The sequence below is a fragment of the Temnothorax longispinosus genome, unplaced genomic scaffold (genome assembly GCF_030848805.1).
Source record: "Temnothorax longispinosus isolate EJ_2023e unplaced genomic scaffold, Tlon_JGU_v1 HiC_scaffold_78, whole genome shotgun sequence".
In the NCBI taxonomy this organism is placed as follows: domain Eukaryota; kingdom Metazoa; phylum Arthropoda; class Insecta; order Hymenoptera; family Formicidae; genus Temnothorax; species Temnothorax longispinosus.
The window spans coordinates 3716-23012 of record NW_027270648.1 but is presented as its reverse complement, the minus strand read 5'-3'; the positions used below and the strand labels follow the sequence as shown (position 1 = coordinate 23012).

At 36.1% G+C, this 19297-nt stretch overlaps 1 pseudogene; it reads left to right on the top strand.

Annotated features, from left to right (window-relative positions):
• LOC139825022 (uncharacterized) overlaps positions 1-18508 on the top strand; it is a 28992-nt pseudogene extending 10484 nt beyond the window's left edge.
• Positions 18509-19297: the final 789 nt, after the last annotated feature.

Here is a 19297-nt window from a genome sequence, read left to right as displayed (position 1 = left end):
TGTGTATGCACAATGCACATGGAAGTTTATTTTTTGAAAAACAAGCTTTGGAAATGACATCAGTCCAGCCGGCATTAAGTACTTTATAAGTTTTTTCTTTGGTTCCTTTTTCTTTATATACTTTTGATACAGGAAAAATGGATTTCCATTGCTCTTCGGATAATGTCAAATCAAACAACAATTTCGGCAGTTTATTATTAACATTTTCTGTTAAATCGAATGGTAGGAATTCTTGACTACTTGAATTACTTTCGTTGGAAATATTAATATTATCCATTTCTTCTCTTTTTTTTTCCTCTACTGGAATATTAATTATAGTTATTTGTGTATAAACAAGTGCGGGAAGTTGAGAATTGGACACGAGTGCGGAGTGGACGCAGAGCCTTGGCTCGTCGTAAAGCTTGTTTTTCAAAAAATAAACTTCCATGTGCATACACATTTAAATATGGTAAAATTTTTAAATCTCTAGAAGCAAAAACATATTTAAAAATATATGGTTTATGTAACGAATGTGGAGCTTAATTTAAAGCTCATTGTTTATATGAACCGACTCCTGGCACTGGTATCGTGTTAAGAGTACACACAATTGATACTTCTGGAATACCCCATGACAAAAAACGAGCAATAAAAGGAAAAACTCGTACAGAGATTGGACTTTTAATTATAAAGCCAAGACAATGGCGAAATGATGCTGTAAAGGATTTATCGTATGATGATCCTGAACCACCGTATGCTATACAACAACTTTAAGAAAAATAAAAGAAGAAGCCGTCATGTGCGAGTTAGGGATCAATAGAAACCTTGATCCCATTAATTCCTTAACTGAATAAAAATATAAAAGACAATACACAGGATACATAAAAGAAATTTCAAAAGATAATTTTTATTGTTTCTATTGGTCCCCCATGCAAATGGAATTGTACAAATCTTTAATAAAGAAATTCAGAACAATTGAAATTGATGCAACAGGAAAATTAGTAAAAACAATTGAGAAAATAAATGGCAAAAAAAAAACATTTTTATATCAAATTATTGTGAAAGGTGAAAATGGTATTCAACCAGTATTTCAAATGATCACAGAAAAGCATGACACGAATTTAATTACGTACTGGTTAAGAGAGATTATAAGACATGGGGCACCAGTGCCTCCAGAATAAGGTTTACTGATCTTCTTTTTTGCAACAAAAGAAAATAGAGATGTAAGTCGATTTACATTTCTCTTGTATGGAAATTCTCAATTATTAAATCGTTTTATTAAATATATTTTTTGTAGCTATTTTTTCTTAAGAATTATTCTATCCGTGTTTGTATTTATTTTTTTAACAATAAGATAGATGTATATCTTGATAATAGATAAATATCTTTATTACGGGAGAAAACGATGTATCTCTTCTAATAATGGAAGAATATTTCTTCTCGCGAATATATATTGAAAAATTGCATAATTTGCATTCATGAAGAATGGTGATTGTCGTTGTTTTACTGCCGAAATGACCGCTGTCGAGAGACAATCCGAAAGATCTGGGATTCGTTCCTTCCTGCAGTGCTGGGGTTTTTAGTATTCAATGGGTAATGATATATGTATATATGATTTTATCCTTATCGACGGGAATTGTTTCTCGTCGATTTGGTAATATTTCCATTGAAAATTAGAGGTCCCCGTTGCAGAACCAGAATTAATCTCAGATTTTATTTAATCAATTTGACTCGGATTCCTGAAAGCAGTGGTTTTGGCATGACTCGGCGATGACAACTATAAAAATCTAGTCGCAAGATTTAATATGTTACAAGAAAGATCTTATCCTTTTCAATAAATATTTTCCCATTGACGCTACCAATGATAATTTCATATGACTGACGGAAAAGGCAGTAATAAAGTAAACATGGATATAATAATTCTTTTTAAAATAAAGAAGGATGGAAAGTAGAAAAAAATAAAAAAGAAAAATAGGTTTAAAAGAAAAAAAAAAGATATTTAAAAAAATGAAAAATTATATTTTGTCTTCGTCAAAGAATACGATTACAAACCCTATACTTTATTTTTTAACTTTTATTTTATGTTTATAAAAACCATTTCCGGCATTGTAAATTTTGCCGGAAAATCAATTATTAAATATATTCTTTTGTAGCCACTTTTTTTTTAGAATTATTCTATGTTTGTGTTTATTTTTTTAACAAGCAGATATATATCTTGATAATGGACATATATTATCTGCATTACGGGAGAAAAAGATGCATCTCTCCTAATAATGGAAGAATATTTCCTCCCGCGAATTATATTGAAAAATTGCACAATTTGCATTTATGAAGAACGGTGATTGTCGTTGTTGTTTCACTGCCGAAATGATCGTTGTCGGGGGACAATCCGGAAGATCCGGGATTCGTTCCTTCCTGCAGTGGGGTTCTTAGTATTCAATAGATAATGACATTATGTAATATATAAAAAAATAACTTTCTCCTCCAGCATTAAAAAATCAAAATTTTTTCTTTATTCTCGACAAACTGGCAAAAATATAAATAATGTGCGTTCGGCTCGAGGTTTGAGCCCTTCTCAAGTGCAGTTTAAAAATTAGGAACGTAGCGTTGTGTAATTAGTGCTTCCGCAAGACAAGACAATTCAATATTTTTTGTAATCTCGTTTTGTTCTTGAAAAATCTCGAATTTTAACTTCTTGTCTTGTCTTGCCCCGATTTTTGATACGAACAATATTGTCTTGAGTCCGCTTTTTCTTGATTTTATCTTGAAAAATCTTGTTCTTATAATGACAATTTTCCTACATACCTATATTTTTCGAGAGTAGGGTAAGTTATTGTATATGCACTGAGAAAAAGATGCTTGGCATTTGTTTTTAAATGGTTTAATAAGAATTTTATTAAAACATTCTACATATTAGAGTAAAGTTATTACTATACTGTATTCATACGGTAATGTTATATAGAATTAAAAATTAAATAAATTTAGTTAACAAACTGCAAATTGTAGTGAAATGATTTTCATTCACACTTAATATAATTATTGATGATAAATATATAAAAAATATAGTAACTTACGATTTTAATCATTTTTAATATTTAGTAATCTATATCAAATTTTTCTCAGTGTGAACAATTTCATTTTAAATAAAATAGTACAATAAAAATTCTGTTTTGTTCTTTTATTATTAAATTTTATTTCGACAAATAAATTAAACTTATTTGTTTATTATAAAAATAAATACTAAAATTTTTTATTATAAAATATACTTGCGACGTGTCTTCCGTCATATCGTCTGACAATGTTTATCCCACGAACGGTTACATTTTCGGCGCGTGCTTTTCGGAATCGCGCTTCTTAGCGGTTGTATTTATATAATACAACAATATAATATAATATATAATATAAAATAATACATAATAATTTAGTAATATAATATAATATAATATAATATAATATAATATAATATAATATAATATAATACAGCAATTTAACAATTGCGTGCATGGCGTAAAACTTGAACGAGATATTTGAAGTGATCCAACTCTTCTTTATGGTCAAGTCTGCCGAACTCTCCCTACATATATGTTTCATGATATGAAACATTGAATTTAATATTTGTTCTAAGATTATATAGAATCTTTACTTGAATGTTCATTTACATTCGATTTCGTATCGAGCATGTATCAAAATGCTTATTTAATTGTGATATTTTCCACAAATAACACATTTTCGTATAGCAAAATCGGCACTTTGCATAGTAGAAGGGCAACTGTTTATAGTCAAATTTAATTTCGAAAAGTCTCCCTAAAAATGGCACGTTAACTGAGTGAATTATATTTGTATCGAAGAATTGAGGCGATGCCTCTTTTCCGCGATGCTGATTGGTTGTCTCGAATTTTGAATCGCGGTGTGTTTCACTTTATGTAATGAAAAAGTGAAAAATGTATTTCGTATAATTTATTTCGTGTATTCGTATTTCCGTGTGTATAAGAGCCAATTCGCTGTTCTTGATGCGAGAGATTTATTCAATCATTAATAATTGGCTCGAATTAGCTCTTATTTAGCCCTGTTTCTTTCGATTGGACAACAAAGCCTCTACTCACGGTCATCATTCATACCCAAGTTTTCTTTACTTTTTAATGGGGCCTTTTTGCAAGTTCTGCGTAGAGAGTTTTCGAGTGCACCTCGTATTTTTTTCCGCTTCTTTAACAGAGCATCTACCATTTTCAACATCCTCTATTGCTTTTCGTTTGTCTTCCGGTGGATACCGTTTGTAAGGTTTGTAGGGTTTATATGCTTTGTTTTCCTGTTTGTTTTCCTGAAATAAAACAATAAAAAAGATTAACATAAGACAAAAAATAAAAACTCTATTTTTAAAATAAAGATTTCTTTACCTTTTCAATTAAAGTCCCTCTGGCCCTGAGCCTTGGACTGGTTTTTCTATTGGGTAAATCTGCCGAATGTTTAATACATTTATTTGATTGTTTAACGTTATATAATCGAAAGAAACAGAGCTAAATAAGAGCCAATTCGCTGTTCTTGATGCGAGAGATTTATTCAATCATTAGTAACAGCGAATTGGCTCTTATTTAGCCCTGTTTCTTTCGATTGAATTTACAAACAAAGCCTCTACTCACGGTTATAATTTGTAATAGCCCTTATTGCCCTTTTTTTGTTCTTTTGACTTTCCGTCTCAGCCTCTTGTATTGTTGTCTCAGCCTCTTGTATCTGAAAAAAGATTGTGACAAGACAAAAATGGAAACTCTGTTTTTAAAATAAAGATTTCTTTACCTTATCTTTATTTGATCCGGCTACGAACCTCGGGCTGTGCCTTCTGTTTTGTTGACGAGGTCAACGTTATATATACAATTCAAATCTTACAATACGCAAACATCTTATTACAATCAACTATTGGTCTGTGTGTTCCTTATTTACAAAGATAAACTTGTTCGGAGACCAAATTATCCAGTTTGTATAATCGTTCGTGTTTCTTTTTTTTTTATATGTGATCTGAAATCACGTTTTTTTTATAACTTAAATTTTTTATTACATACGTCGCACGTTGCTTCGTTTTCGGCTTTATTTACTTTAAACCAGTTTGATATTTCTGATTTATCTGCCATAACGATTGTCACAATTACTTCTGTACTTTATTGTATATACAATTCATCCGGGTGCCACAATTACGGCATATTTCATAATAATTCCATAAAGTAAATTTTCCGTCAGCTCTACTGGGTAATCGAAGTGAGGCAATGACCTTAGGATTCTCATCAATCATTTTTATTACTATAGTGACACGTTCACCAACATCATGTTTTTCCAGCATATGGCGCCTAAAATTAAGCTCACATTCTATTTCAATATTGCAAATAGAACATCGACATTTTTGTTTTGAGTTTTCTCTATGAGTATAATCCACCTGCTTCCTCGGTTGCATTATCTAATTTAAGTAGTTAGTCCATTTCTCTGCAAAATAATTTATAATTCGTAACAATCTTGCGCTGTTCTTCCATAAATGTGCATATCTATATTCTTATATAGCGTATTTAACTCTTCTGCTTGTTCATGATTTGTCGAACTTCTCACAGCATTATTATATTTTAGATCATTTATTTCTATCTTTGAGATTTTCAATTCTTCTCTTACTGTTTCGAGTTCCTTGGTAATTGTGTTTAATTTTTGTGTTAAAGTTACGTTCTTTTGGGTTACAGCTTTCTAAGCTGTTCGGCAAAGTTTTGATGGTTACGTTGCATGTGATATCTCATATATGTTCTCAAGGGTACGTCCCTGTAAAACGCCATATATCCCGAGAAGGGAATCATTATCTTTAATAAAAAGAAAAAAAAATACTTTTTGAATTTTATATTCTCGCAACTATAAGTAGCTTTTCGAACGGTTCCAGGGCCAGAAGTCATGGGAAAGAAAGCATGTCTTTTCCGATTACAATTGAAAGGGAAGATTCGAAGGTATATACCATTAGTATATATATTAGTATATAACTTTTCTCTCAGTGTAGACGGTTAAATACTAAGCGCGGTACAGAAATCGCGTTAACAAGCGTTTGAAAAACTGCTCACCAAAACGAAGAGAGAGGGATGGTTTATTTACTTTATTTATTACTTAAATTTTTTTTAGATGCATGTAAATGTGGATATACGTATAATTTTTTGCCCAACATATCACATCGTACGGCTCTATCTTCCTTTGATTACTAAATTTAAACTTATTTTTAAGTTAAAACACGCAGCGCGTATGAGAATTAAAAATGTTGAAGTTAGTTAGAAAAACTTGATCCGTTCAGTCATTATATGAGATCTCAACATCTCGGGTACTCGCAACTCGTGCGTTCGCGTAAAAGAGTCACGGTGCGGTCTCGCTTCGCGTGTACTTGGCGCGAGACACTACCGTGTCTCTTGATATACTGTAAAAATTAAAAATCAGTTTAGTCTATGAAAGCGTCAGCCGCCAATAATAACAGTGTCCTTTTCCTTTGATTCGTTTGTCCTTGAGATTGAGAAAATCCTTCCCCTTCGTCAAGCAATCCCTTAATGATTGTATCCAGCAGTCACTGTCATAATTTTTATAAAATTTACAATTTTTCAAGATGTAAGCTTAATATCACAGTTTTCCGGTTTTAGATGATGCAATTGCCGCGATGCTAGCTAAGCTCTCTAAGCGTCGGCAGTTTATCAATATCTGAATCTTGATCCTCAATGATCGCTTGTGCCCTAGCTTTCTTTTATGAAATGATATTTCTTGACTCGTATATATGTGTTCCTTTTTCTTTAAGAAAATAACATGTGTATAAATAAATATAAAGAAAATATGTAAGTAATAAAATATTAAGGAAAATTTTCTAGAAATACTTTTTTAGAAATATGAATAGTTAATGATTCTACCGTCAAATTAAAAAAAAAAATTTTTTTAGTTCAACTTATTCAAATTTATATAAAGATACCGACTTTCTTCTAAAAATTGACACATTAAGAAGCACCTAACAACGAACGATAGACTTAAGTCTAATTTAAATTTTTTTGAACTATTTGTGATTTCTTTCATTTCTGCATTTTATTGGTTTTCTAATTTTTTATGTCCATTTATGACGTCGATGTGTAACGCTAATGTCATCTGTTTCTTTTTAAAACAGTGTTGTTACCTGTTATATGTATTATTCTACCGATTGTATGACGTACGAAATATATCTTTTTGATTTATATGACTTGCTTTGATGTCGGTGAAGTTGACATATCATTTTCCAGCAGATCAAAAATAAAAGGGAGTTCTTGTCGTATGCAGTCGAGTTTTATAGTTCCTGATAATTTTTAGTAATAGTTCTGATGACTTTACCCAAACAACAGTCGATCGAAAAAATGATCTGCTAACTTCCCGTAGCAGATCATTTTCTAGCAGATAAAGAATAAAAGAGTTCTTCTCGCATACAGTCGAGTTCTATAGTTCCTGATACTTTTTAGCGATAGTTCTGGTAATTTTGCCAAAAAAATCCATTGAAAGAAATCATTATCAAAACTTACGCAAATGATGTTCACGGCAAATCTTCGAAGTCGAATGTCTTCTTAACTAGTGACTGGATCGTTTTCGATCATAGAAATTCTTTTCAGAATTCTTAAGAGTTCTACTAAAAAACGGAACTCTTATCAGAACGTTTAGAACTTTTAAAATAATTTTTATGCGGACTTAGTCGAATTTTACGCGTTGCATTTTCGAAGTCGAATATCTTTTTAACTAGCCATTAAGAAGTTTAATATATTATGTCTTGCTCAACATTTAGAAATTAAGTTAAAAGTACCAATACCCGGATATGTACCTATATCTGGACACCTTTATTATTTATAAGTATAACGCGAATTAGACATAATGATTAAATGTCTAATACAAAATCTAAATTTGTTCGAATTTTTATTAAAGAATTTGATAATTTGTATACGACAATTAAAATTAAATCCATATAATTAATTGCATGTTTAAGCTTATCGGTTAAATGAGTTTTGATAAATGATAGCATTTATCTTGTGTTTTTACTAAATCTAGAATCTATTGATATCTACAGTATATGATGATGAATAGTTCACAAAAGAGTACTTTTTAATGAAAAGTAGATTACAGCGGATATACTGAATAGTCTGAGCTTATGAAAATATCGTTTTGTTAACGATACCACGTAAATGTAATTTTCAAAAAAGGCAAAAAAAAGGCGCCAAGTACACATTTATAATACATACATTAATGATACGCGAGATTCACTTACGTGTACAAGCTAAACGTTTATTGTTTTCTATTTTGTATACATTGAGTATAATTATGTATTTTTATTTTGATATTTAAAGGCGCACATTATGTCATCGGTTGAAGTTCGGTCGAAACAGTCGTTTATTATAAGTTTTAATACGATATCATAACACGCGATTTGGCGTGAAAACGTGAGTTTTCGTTACCGCAGAGAGAGAGAGAGAGAGAGAGAGAGAGAGAGAGAGAGAGAGAAAAATCTCGAGATTCACCGTGTACATGGATTTTTACGTAAATTTAACATTGTAATGACTTAACGCATTTTTATTTTTCAATATTCTCTTTCTATATTTGTAAAGAGTGTACAGAAGAATGGTGCACGGAAAGAACGGTTTTGCTGAAGTATCAAAAAATTTAGCTAGATACAGATCTGAAAATAATTTTGTTGCATCATTAAAATAATTATGTAAAATAATCAAACTGATTACTAAAATATCAAAATTTTTACAGCATTATCATCATACTTCAGCGACCTACTATAATTATTTTAATGGTGCAACAAAATTATTTTCAAACAGAAAACCGTTCTTTCCGTATGTGTCGATTATATAAGAGCGTGCATTTCCATGATACGTGAATAAGAAACTCTGCAAGTCTCTGGCTTTCGTTTGCGCTTCACAAAACCGAATTTTGTACTTGTAGTATTTAAGAATTTAGCTAGATACAGATCTGAAAATAATTTTGTTGGTTGGTCAAAATAATTATGTAGAACTTAAACTGATTGCTGAAATGTCAAATTTTTTTACAGAATCGTCATATTTCAGCGACTTACTATAATTATTTTAACGGTGTAACAAAATTATTTTCAGATTTGTATATTTAGCTAAATTTTTAGATACTTCAGCAAAACCGTTTTTTCCGTGCACATATTTTTATCAGGGTCTAAATATCGCTAATATATATTACTAATGTAAACTGAACATAAAATAAGCCAGTTGTTGCCATTTGTACACACATTAATGTAATAATTTTTTTGTCTGAACGTTGGAATATTATCGGATCATTAGAGAATCTTAATATCTTGAGTTCGACTGATTGAGATTCAGCGGAAAGGCAAATATGTATATAATATGTGAGAAGCTTGAAGAAGTGCAGGATCTCTACTGAGATTACCAGGAAAAGGAACAGACAGTATCTGACCATTTTTAATCCTTTAGGGGCCTGTGTACATAATTATGTACTTGGGGGGAAAAAAAAACTAAAAAAGTTTCAAAAGGGACGTTTTTTAAGACTACCTTATAAATTATAACATTTTACTCCAACGGGATCGATGTGTGGCCCCTAAAGGGTTAAAAAAAAAAGAAAGTTACGACAAATGGATTAACAACGCGTAATGAGTTAATATTTATTTCAACTGGCTTAGTAGATTATGGCATTTAAAATTATCATGTGAACGTTATTTGTTACTTTATATATTACCTTTTGTAAATCGCGGCAGAAAGGACAAAAGGTTTATGGACATATAATTGTCTCATGTGTTGGCGCCGAACGACCGACGACACATATAGTTTGCCTAGTTTCGGTGGATTGCACTGATCCCGTTTTGTGGTAGGTCACTGGTAGGCGAGAACCGGTTGTCTCAGTTCCATTCTACAACTGCACGTGATTTGGACGTTCGTTCTGACCATTTCCGTGTTTGCTTTATACCTTACACCGACGGTATCGGAGAAGAAACGTCGATCATCGGAGATGTTTCTTCAAGATCCAAACAATGCACTGATGCTCCTGGAACTGAATATGCAACTGGCATCGCCACTCTTCGCGCAGTCACCGATCGCTCTACAACGCAAATTAGGTGAGAGGATGAATTTAAGCGAATGAGTATTTCAACTCCCATTGCTGCGTGGAGTCAACGTGGAGCTGCTTAATCGAAACCTCTGGCAGCAATTCTCTGAGAATAATACAGAAATGATAATTACCAAGAGCGGTCGGCGCATGTTTCCGTCCGTTCAAATAAACGTAAACGGTTTGGAGAAACGTGAGAATTATTATGTCCTCATGGAGATAGCACCGGCCTCCGATCGCCGCCACAAGTACTGTGGATACCAGAACGGGGGCGAGAACAGCAATATGGGTGGCTGGAGTTTTGCGGGGCCGGCCGAGCCGCAACAGCCCTTCGGCTATAGGATTTATAAGCATCCCGAGAGTCCGGCAACGGGATTCAGCCACTGGATAGACAATCCGATCAGCTTCAATAAATTGAAGCTCACGAACAACATTAACGACCCTAATAATAACGTGGTATTAACATCGATGCACAAATACGTTCCTAGGATCTGGATAGTCCGTTGGCTTCGATGCGAAGAACTAAAACGAGCTCTTTACTCATTCAACCGCGTTGTTCGTTTTCAAGGAGACGGAATTTTTCGCGGTGACGGCGTACCAAAACGAGAACATCACGAAGTTGAAGATCAATAACAATCCATTCGCGAAGGGTTTTCGCGAGATGGGTCAGTCACGGTTCAAGCGAAAGCATCATTCGATCGATCATCAGGCTCAATCGGATTCCAGTCCCGACGAAAGAGTCTTATTCATCTACGACTCCGAATCGAATCAGCCGAACGACTTTCCCTTAAGGGTTCCAAGCCCATTAAAGCATGCGATTATCTTTTACTTTAGCCGGGGAGTCGAAGTTGGCCGGCCTTGCAACGTGGGAGAAGCGGACGCGAATCCCGCCACCGTTGCGAGTCGATCCCCGGCGCTGGGCATGCTTGAAACGCAGTACCCGTGCACTGCGTTTGACACATGGATATCCATTCACGAAATAACTAATTACTATTTATTTCTGAATAATTTTTGAAGATTGCTGATGCAATCAACGCCGAGTTTGGATTGAATCTTTCGAGTCTGTATTTATTATATTCGACTTGTTCTTGGCCGTTATGTGATCTTGAGGAGGATTAGGTGTCATAAAATTTACAAAGAAGAAGAAGAAAGAAGAAGGCTATTGGGGGCCACGGCTACTCGTGGCATGAGTCTCGTGCGTCAAGAGGCGTAATCGTTTCTATACCCGATAACTAGCGCCTACTTTTGAGGAGCCAGCTACGGAGTTACTGGGTGTTTCCGCACTAACCGAGTCATCAATCTCGCATCGTGCGTGCAGTGCCCGGACCATCCGAGAACCCGGGCGTGAAGATTCATTCTTAACTTCTTCATATTTACTGCGTGTTGTGGAGCAAACGGATTGACAGCCGAGAGCTTCCCAGATAACCGTGCCTTTCTTTGGCTCCGCAACTCACCAGCGGTACTTGGGCCCGTATCACTACAGGCTCTTAGAGGCGCAGTCAGATCGCCATTGACGCTACTTGGTTACTGCAGAACACGCTGGCCAGCCGATATCAGATCTTGCGACCGAGCCGTGCTGAATCGGAACAGCCCCATTGCAGCGGTTCAGCGAGATCATTGGGAGGTGTCGCACCTCATGACTTGACTGGGAGAGGCTATATATTCGCATTACCAGACCTGTAACTGACTCTGACTCTAGGCCCAAAGAGACTCGTGCAGAGAATCAATGGCTTAAGACAGCCTGACTCCTTCGATACAAAACGACAGTGCTCGCACCACCGTAGTTTTCCTTTCTGCCACGATTTACAAAAGATAGTAGTCTTGTCGCTGTTCGCAACGCGGACGGGAGCGAGGCCGCCGTGGCCAGCGTGATAACCGATAGTAGGTCTGAGAGAACGAATACGTGTATACGCGATCGGGTACTTAACGCGGATCGGCGAGCGATTGGTCGGTCGGCCACGGGTTTGGTACACGGTCAACAGTGCCTCCAATCACGTAATTTAACTGATCGTTTCCAGTTTCGCCGACGTGAACTCGCTTCTGGTATTAGGGCCACGCAAAGTAAGACCATCTTTGCTATTTAATATGTCGTTAACCCTTTAGGGGCTTGTGTACATAATTATGTACATGGAAAAAAAACCAGAAAAAACAAAAAAAAACCACAAAACTACAAAATAACAAAAGACAAATAAAAAAAGAAAACAAGAAAACAATACTAAGAAAAAACAAAAAAAGAGTAAAAAAATTCGTCAGGGACGTCTTTTAAGATTATGTTATAACCTAGCCTCTAAAGGGTTAATTTAACTAAAACAATGTTAATTTAATTATTAATTTGACTAGTCAATGGAGTTAAAATAACATTATTTGTGTTAAAATAATAAATTTTGACACATGGTAATTAAAAAGAACAAAATGTTATTTAACTCAAGGTATTGGTTTAAATTTTATCTTTTGATATTTAATGCGTAGGGACAGTTATAGTAACTATACCATTTTTTATTTATATAGAGTATATAGACTAATGATTGTATGTATAGAATACTTTGTGATTAATTGTAATTGCAAGCCGTTTTATCAGACACTGTAAATCCAAGTGTGTTATTTCTACACGCATATACGTTTAAAAAATGACACGTTTGACTGAAGCTCGTTTTACATGTTTTGTTGCGTGTTAAATCAACACGTTTAATCGTATTAATGTGTTCAACCGTGTTAAGTTTCATTATTCAAAACGACAAGAAATGTGTAAGAAGAGCTTTAGTTAAAATAACACACTTGGATTTGCAGTGAATTAGCCGCATAGAAAAAGAATATTTCATTATTTCATAAAATTATACATTTCTTTTTTAAATGAAAGAAAGTTACGCACGTTGCACGTAACTTTTTTCAACTTTTTAATACGCCATGAATGTCTGTACTTAATGCATTAAATTATGCGTTTTACTCGTTGATATTGTTTACGATAATTTTATCGTTGCATCTTTAGTCGATTATACGCGAATATATCGATGCTGCGAGATTTATATTAATATTACTTATATAACGAACCCTCCGTGAATATATCTCCGATTTAACCCTTAAATGACCAGTGGGGTCCAGCGGACCCCAGACCCTTTAGAATGAAATGTTTTCAAATGTTTTTGCAAAAAATGGAGCTCATGCTCCCATTGATGATGGTTGAGTGATTGACCTACCCGTGTGTACACTTAGCAGTACTCAGTTTACTTAATTTTTTATACTATGTCGAAATTGAAATTTGAACAATATTAGCATTTTATACTCTTCTCTAACCCTGAACAACATTGAAAAAAATTGTCATAACTAAAGATAAAAAAATCAAAGAGTAAGGAGACATTTTTCATGCTGGGGTCTTTTAGACCCCTCAGTGAACTTACGAGATTCTTGAGAGGTGTGGCATTTAAGGGTTAAGATCGATTTAGACATAACCGTGCCGTGCCCGTACCGTTTACGGACAGAAAGATTTAGACTCGTTTCACACGTAGGCATCCAGGACCGGATACCGGACTACCGATGTCGCGGGTATCCGATCGATTTTCTTTATTTTCACAACCGTCTATCGGACAAACCTGTAAATGCTTTCATATTAATACACTTCGCGATCGGATACCCGGCGTCAGTAGTCCAGTGTCAAATACGTGTGAAACGGGGCTTAGTCGAATTTCATTCCGTTGCATCTTCGAATATCTTCTTAACTAGTGGCCGCATCGCCATTAGTTAGTGGTAGAGTTGCAGGCGTTTTGATGGGAATTTTAAGAAAGTATTCGACTTCGAAGGTCTGCATAAGGTCTGTATAAACTGATGGTGTCAAAATTACACCTACAGTTTATAACGCCGATTCCAAACGGCTTTTTTTTTTAGACCATGTCTAATATGTTTAATAAGTTTCCTTTGAAATTTATATTCCTTTTTGTTCTTATGTTATGGCTTATGTTATATTCAAGCTGTACAACTCCAAAGATGGCCAGGACGAACCATCTGTCAAGTATTTATTCCCGTGAATATTTGCGTTTTGAAGATGATTTTTTAAAACTATTCTAAGGTTTTGCAATTTTTTATTTATCAGGAACTTTAGAACTTTTCGAAAGGAATCAAATAAGCTACTCAGAACTATTCGGTCTTAAAGTTGGGTGTGAAGTTAGCATTCTATTTTTTAATCGACTTCAAAGAAGGACAGAAACCTCACAGAAAGACAAATACGCAACGTAAAATAGATTTAGCTACAATAAATTGATGACTAATTTTTTGTAACGAATTATTTTAGTTAGAAAATTCTTTTGTAAGTTTATCCATTTCCTTTTTCTTCTTATAATGTGCTATCCTATTTCGATGTTTTATTATTTCACTTATATTTGTATTAAATTTCAAACAATTTTAAATTTACTTGACACAGCGAAGTAGGGGTATATAACTAGAAGAATCTTCGCCCGCGTCGGTTGCTTCAACGGTTGCCACATCAAACCAAGTAAATTTACATTTAACTTTTTTTTTAAATGAGAATTAATTACATAATGTGAATTTTTACATCTATATATTCTAATATATTGTTGCGTCTACCGCCGTACCGGATCTTCCTTGAACACTCGCACTTACACTCACGCCGAGTCGGGTTCGCGGTAAATAAATATAGGCATCGTTTTTGGACAATCAACACAACTTTATTGTAAATATTCAATACATGAAAGAGGCTTTCTTACGTCCGCCTCAGAGCAAGGACCGCCAAAATCTGTATTTTTAAAATAATTGTTTATTTGCCCAGCAACCGCTGTTTTGAATTTGTTAAATATATTTCTGATATATTCAAGTAGTTCAAAAAGTATTTAAGTTCGGTGTCATTAAAATGGTTATCACTAAATTTTGAAATGTTAGCCGTTTTGTCGGCTAAAAGGGATCGGGCTCCGTTCGCGATATGAAGGATAAAGGAAGGCGTTATATTGAACCACTTTAATAAATTGAGTTGCCTTACACGAGTGTCCTTATTACAAGTTCCACTTCGCGTTTCGTTTATAGATAACTCGCAGGTGACTCGACGCAACAGCTTGATGGTTTTAGACCGACTGCCTGATTGTTCGATTCGGCGGTCTTACATCGGTTTCCGGTTGCTACCTCGGGATCGCCCGCGGTAGCATTAACCTCTATGGTCAGCGCTCGGCGCTGACCTTCGCGTCAGCGATATTGGTCCTCGTGGATGGACCTTGCTCTCTACGTTTCGTCGCTGGGGTCGAGTTTCTTTAACGCTTGGCAACTCGGTTGCCAAGGGCGTTGTGCGCTCACAACACCCTTCCCCCCGCGGAAAAAAAAAACGTAGTTTTTCGTTTATTTATGCGTCTTCTTTTTCCCTGAGAGGTTACAATCTGATTTTCTTATGTGCTATTTTTACATGATTGTTTTTTTTTTTTGTTACAAAGTTTTAATGGCCCCTTTTTTTTTTTTATTACATAAATGATTACAGCTATGATACTTATTACTATTACAATTGTGACCGTGGAGCCTATGGAATATATAATATTTTTATTCGTGAATATGCTGGGTTGGTTATTTTCCATCTCCTTTTGGATTTCTTCTAAACTTAAACTTATTTTCATTAATTCTGAAAGATACTAGGAATAAGGTACTAGGAATAAGGTAATTCATTTAGGCGCATTCGACCTCCAGCGCCTCCAGCCATGGCCAGCACCTCCACCAATGTAGGAATAGGAACTAAAAAAAAAGAGAACCAAGATGAAAGGTCAGCCAGGTCAACCCGGTCAGCCCTGAAAACGCTGACCAACGACAAAAGTTTGCTGGAGAGAAGAACAAGCCCGAGGCTGAAAGCCAGGCTGGGCGAAGAGCTTAAAGAGGAAAATAATTCAGGAGGAAATATTTCAGGAGCTAATCAAAGCGTACCTGAAAAAAAAAAGAAAGGATATAAATCATACCCACCTGAACTAAAGGCTAAAGCTGTAGAAGAGCTCAAAGAGGAAGGTAATTCAGGAGGAAATATTTCAGGAGCTAATCAAAGCGTACCTGAAAAAAAAAAAGAAAGATCCAATAAGGTACACGGTTCCGGAAGGTACTTCAAGAACTCCAGATCGACGCAGGAGAACGAAAGTCCTCCATACAGAGACGACCGCTGCCACCAATTTGTTAGCCGTTTTGTCGGCTAAAAGGGATCGGGCTCCGTTCGCGATATGAAGGATGAAGGAAGGCGTTATATTGAACCACTTTAATAAATTGAGTTGCCTTACACGAGTGTCCTTATTACAAGTTCCACTTCGCGTTTCGTTTATAGATAACTCGCAGGTGACTCGACGCGACAGCTTGATGGTTTCAGACCGACTGCCTGATTGTTCGATTCGGCGGTCTTACATCGGTTTCCGGTTGCTACCTCGGGATCGCCCGCGGTAGCATTAACCTCTATGGTCAGCGCTCGGCGCTGACCTTCGCGTCAGCGATATTGGTCCTCGTGGATGGACCTTGCTCTCTACGTTTCGTCGCTGGGGTCGAGTTTCTTTAACGCTTGGCAACTCGGTTGCCAAGGGCGTTGTGCGCTCACAACACCCTTCCCCCCGCGGAAAAAGAAAAACGTAGTTTTTCGTTTATTTATGCGTCTTCTTTTTCCCTGAGAGGTTACAATCTGATTTTCTTATGTGCTATTTTTACATGATTGTTTTTTTTTTTTTTTTTTTGTTACAAAGTTTTAATGGCCCCCTTTTTTTTTTTTATTACATAAATGATTACAGCTATGATACTTATTACTATTACAATTGTGACCGTGGAGCCTATGGAATATATAATATTTTTATTCGTGAATATGCTGGGTTGGTTATTTTCCATCTCCTTTTGGATTTCTTCTAAACTTAAACTTATTTTCATTAATTCTGAAAGATACTAGGAATAAGGTACTAGGAATAAGGTAATTCATTTAGGCGCATTCGACCTCCAGCGCCTCCAGCCATGGCCAGCACCTCCACCAATGTAGGAATAGGAACTAAAAAAAAAGAGAACCAAGATGAAAGGTCAGCCAGGTCAACCCGGTCAGCCCTGAAAACGCTGACCAACGACAAAAGTTTGCTGGAGAGAAGAACAAGCCCGAGGCTGAAAGCCAGGCTGGGCGAAGAGCTTAAAGAGGAAAATAATTCAGGAGGAAATATTTCAGGAGCTAATCAAAGCGTACCTGAAAAAAAAAAGAAAAGGATATAAACCACACAAGTCGTACCCACCTGAACTGAAAAATAAAGCTGTAGAAGAGCTCAAAGAGGAAGGTAATTCAGGAGGAAATATTTCAGGAGCTAATCAAAGCGTACCTGAAAAAAAAAAGAAAGATCCAATAAGGTACACGGTTCCGGAAGGTACTTCAAGAACTCCAGATCGACGCAGGAGAACGAAAGTCCTCCATACAGAGACGACCGCTGCCACCAATTTGTTAGCCGTTTTGTCGGCTAAAAGGGATCGGGCTCCGTTCGCGATATGAAGGATGAAGGAAGGCGTTATATTGAACCACTTTAATAAATTGAGTTGCCTTACACGAGTGTCCTTATTACAAGTTCCACTTCGCGTTTCGTTTATAGATAACTCGCAGGTGACTCGACGCGACAGCTTGATGGTTTCAGACCGACTGCCTGATTGTTCGATTCGGCGGTCTTACATCGGTTTCCGGTTGCTACCTCGGGATCGCCCGCGGTAGCATTAACCTCTATGGTCAGCGCTCGGCGCTGACCTTCGCGTCAGCGATATTGGTCCTCGTGGATGGACCTTGCTCTCTACGTTTCGTCGCTGGGGTCGAGTTTCTTTAACGCTTGGCAACTCGGTTGCCAAGGGCGTTGTGCGCTCACAACACCCTTCCCCCCGCGGAAAAAGAAAACGTAGTTTTTCGTTTATTTATGCGTCTTCTTTTTCCCTGAGAGGTTACAATCTGATTTTCTTATGTGCTATTTTTACATGATTGTTTTTTTTTTTTTTTTTTTTTTACAAAGTTTTAATGGCCCCTTTTTTTTTTTTATTACATAAATGATTACAGCTATGATACTTATTACTATTACAATTGTGACCGTGGAGCCTATGGAATATATAATATTTTTATTCGTGAATATGCTGGGTTGGTTATTTTCCATCTCCTTTTGGATTTCTTCTAAACTTAAACTTATTTTCATTAATTCTGAAAGATACTAGGAATAAGGTACTAGGAATAAGGTAATTCATTTAGGCGCATTCGACCTCCAGCGCCTCCAGCCATGGCCAGCACCTCCACCAATGTAGGAATAGGAACTAAAAAAAAAGAGAACCAAATGAAAGGTCAGCCAGGTCAACCCGGTCAGCCCTGAAAACGCTGACCAACGACAAAAGTTTGCTGGAGAGAAGAACAAGCCCGAGGCTGAAAGCCAGGCTGGGCGAAGAGCTTAAAGAGGAAAATAATTCAGGAGGAAATATTTCAGGAGCTAATCAAAGCGTACCTGAAAAAAAAAGAAAGGAAAAGGATATAAACATACACCTACCTGAACTAAAGGCTAAAGCTGTAGAAGAGCTCAAAGAGGAAGGTAATTCAGGAGGAAATATTTCAGGAGCTAATCAAAGCGTACCTGAAAAAAAAAAGAAAGATCCAATAAGGTACACGGTTCCGGAAGGTACTTCAAGAACTCCAGATCGACGCAGGAGAACGAAAGTCCTCCATACAGAGACGACCGCTGCCACCAATTTGTTAGCCGTTTTGTCGGCTAAAAGGGATCGGGCTCCGTTCGCGATATGAAGGATGAAGGAAGGCGTTATATTGAACCACTTTAATAAATTGAGTTGCCTTACACGAGTGTCCTTATTACAAGTTCCACTTCGCGTTTCGTTTATAGATAACTCGCAGGTGACTCGACGCGACAGCTTGATGGTTTCAGACCGACTGCCTGATTGTTCGATTCGGCGGTCTTACATCGGTTTCCGGTTGCTACCTCGGGATCGCCCGCGGTAGCATTAACCTCTATGGTCAGCGCTCGGCGCTGACCTTCGCGTCAGCGATATTGGTCCTCGTGGATGGACCTTGCTCTCTACGTTTCGTCGCTGGGGTCGAGTTTCTTTAACGCTTGGCAACTCGGTTGCCAAGGGCGTTGTGCGCTCACAACACCCTTCCCCCCGCGGAAAAAGAAAAACGTAGTTTTTCGTTTATTTATGCGTCTTCTTTTTCCCTGAGAGGTTACAATCTGATTTTCTTATGTGCTATTTTTACATGATTGTTTTTTTTTTT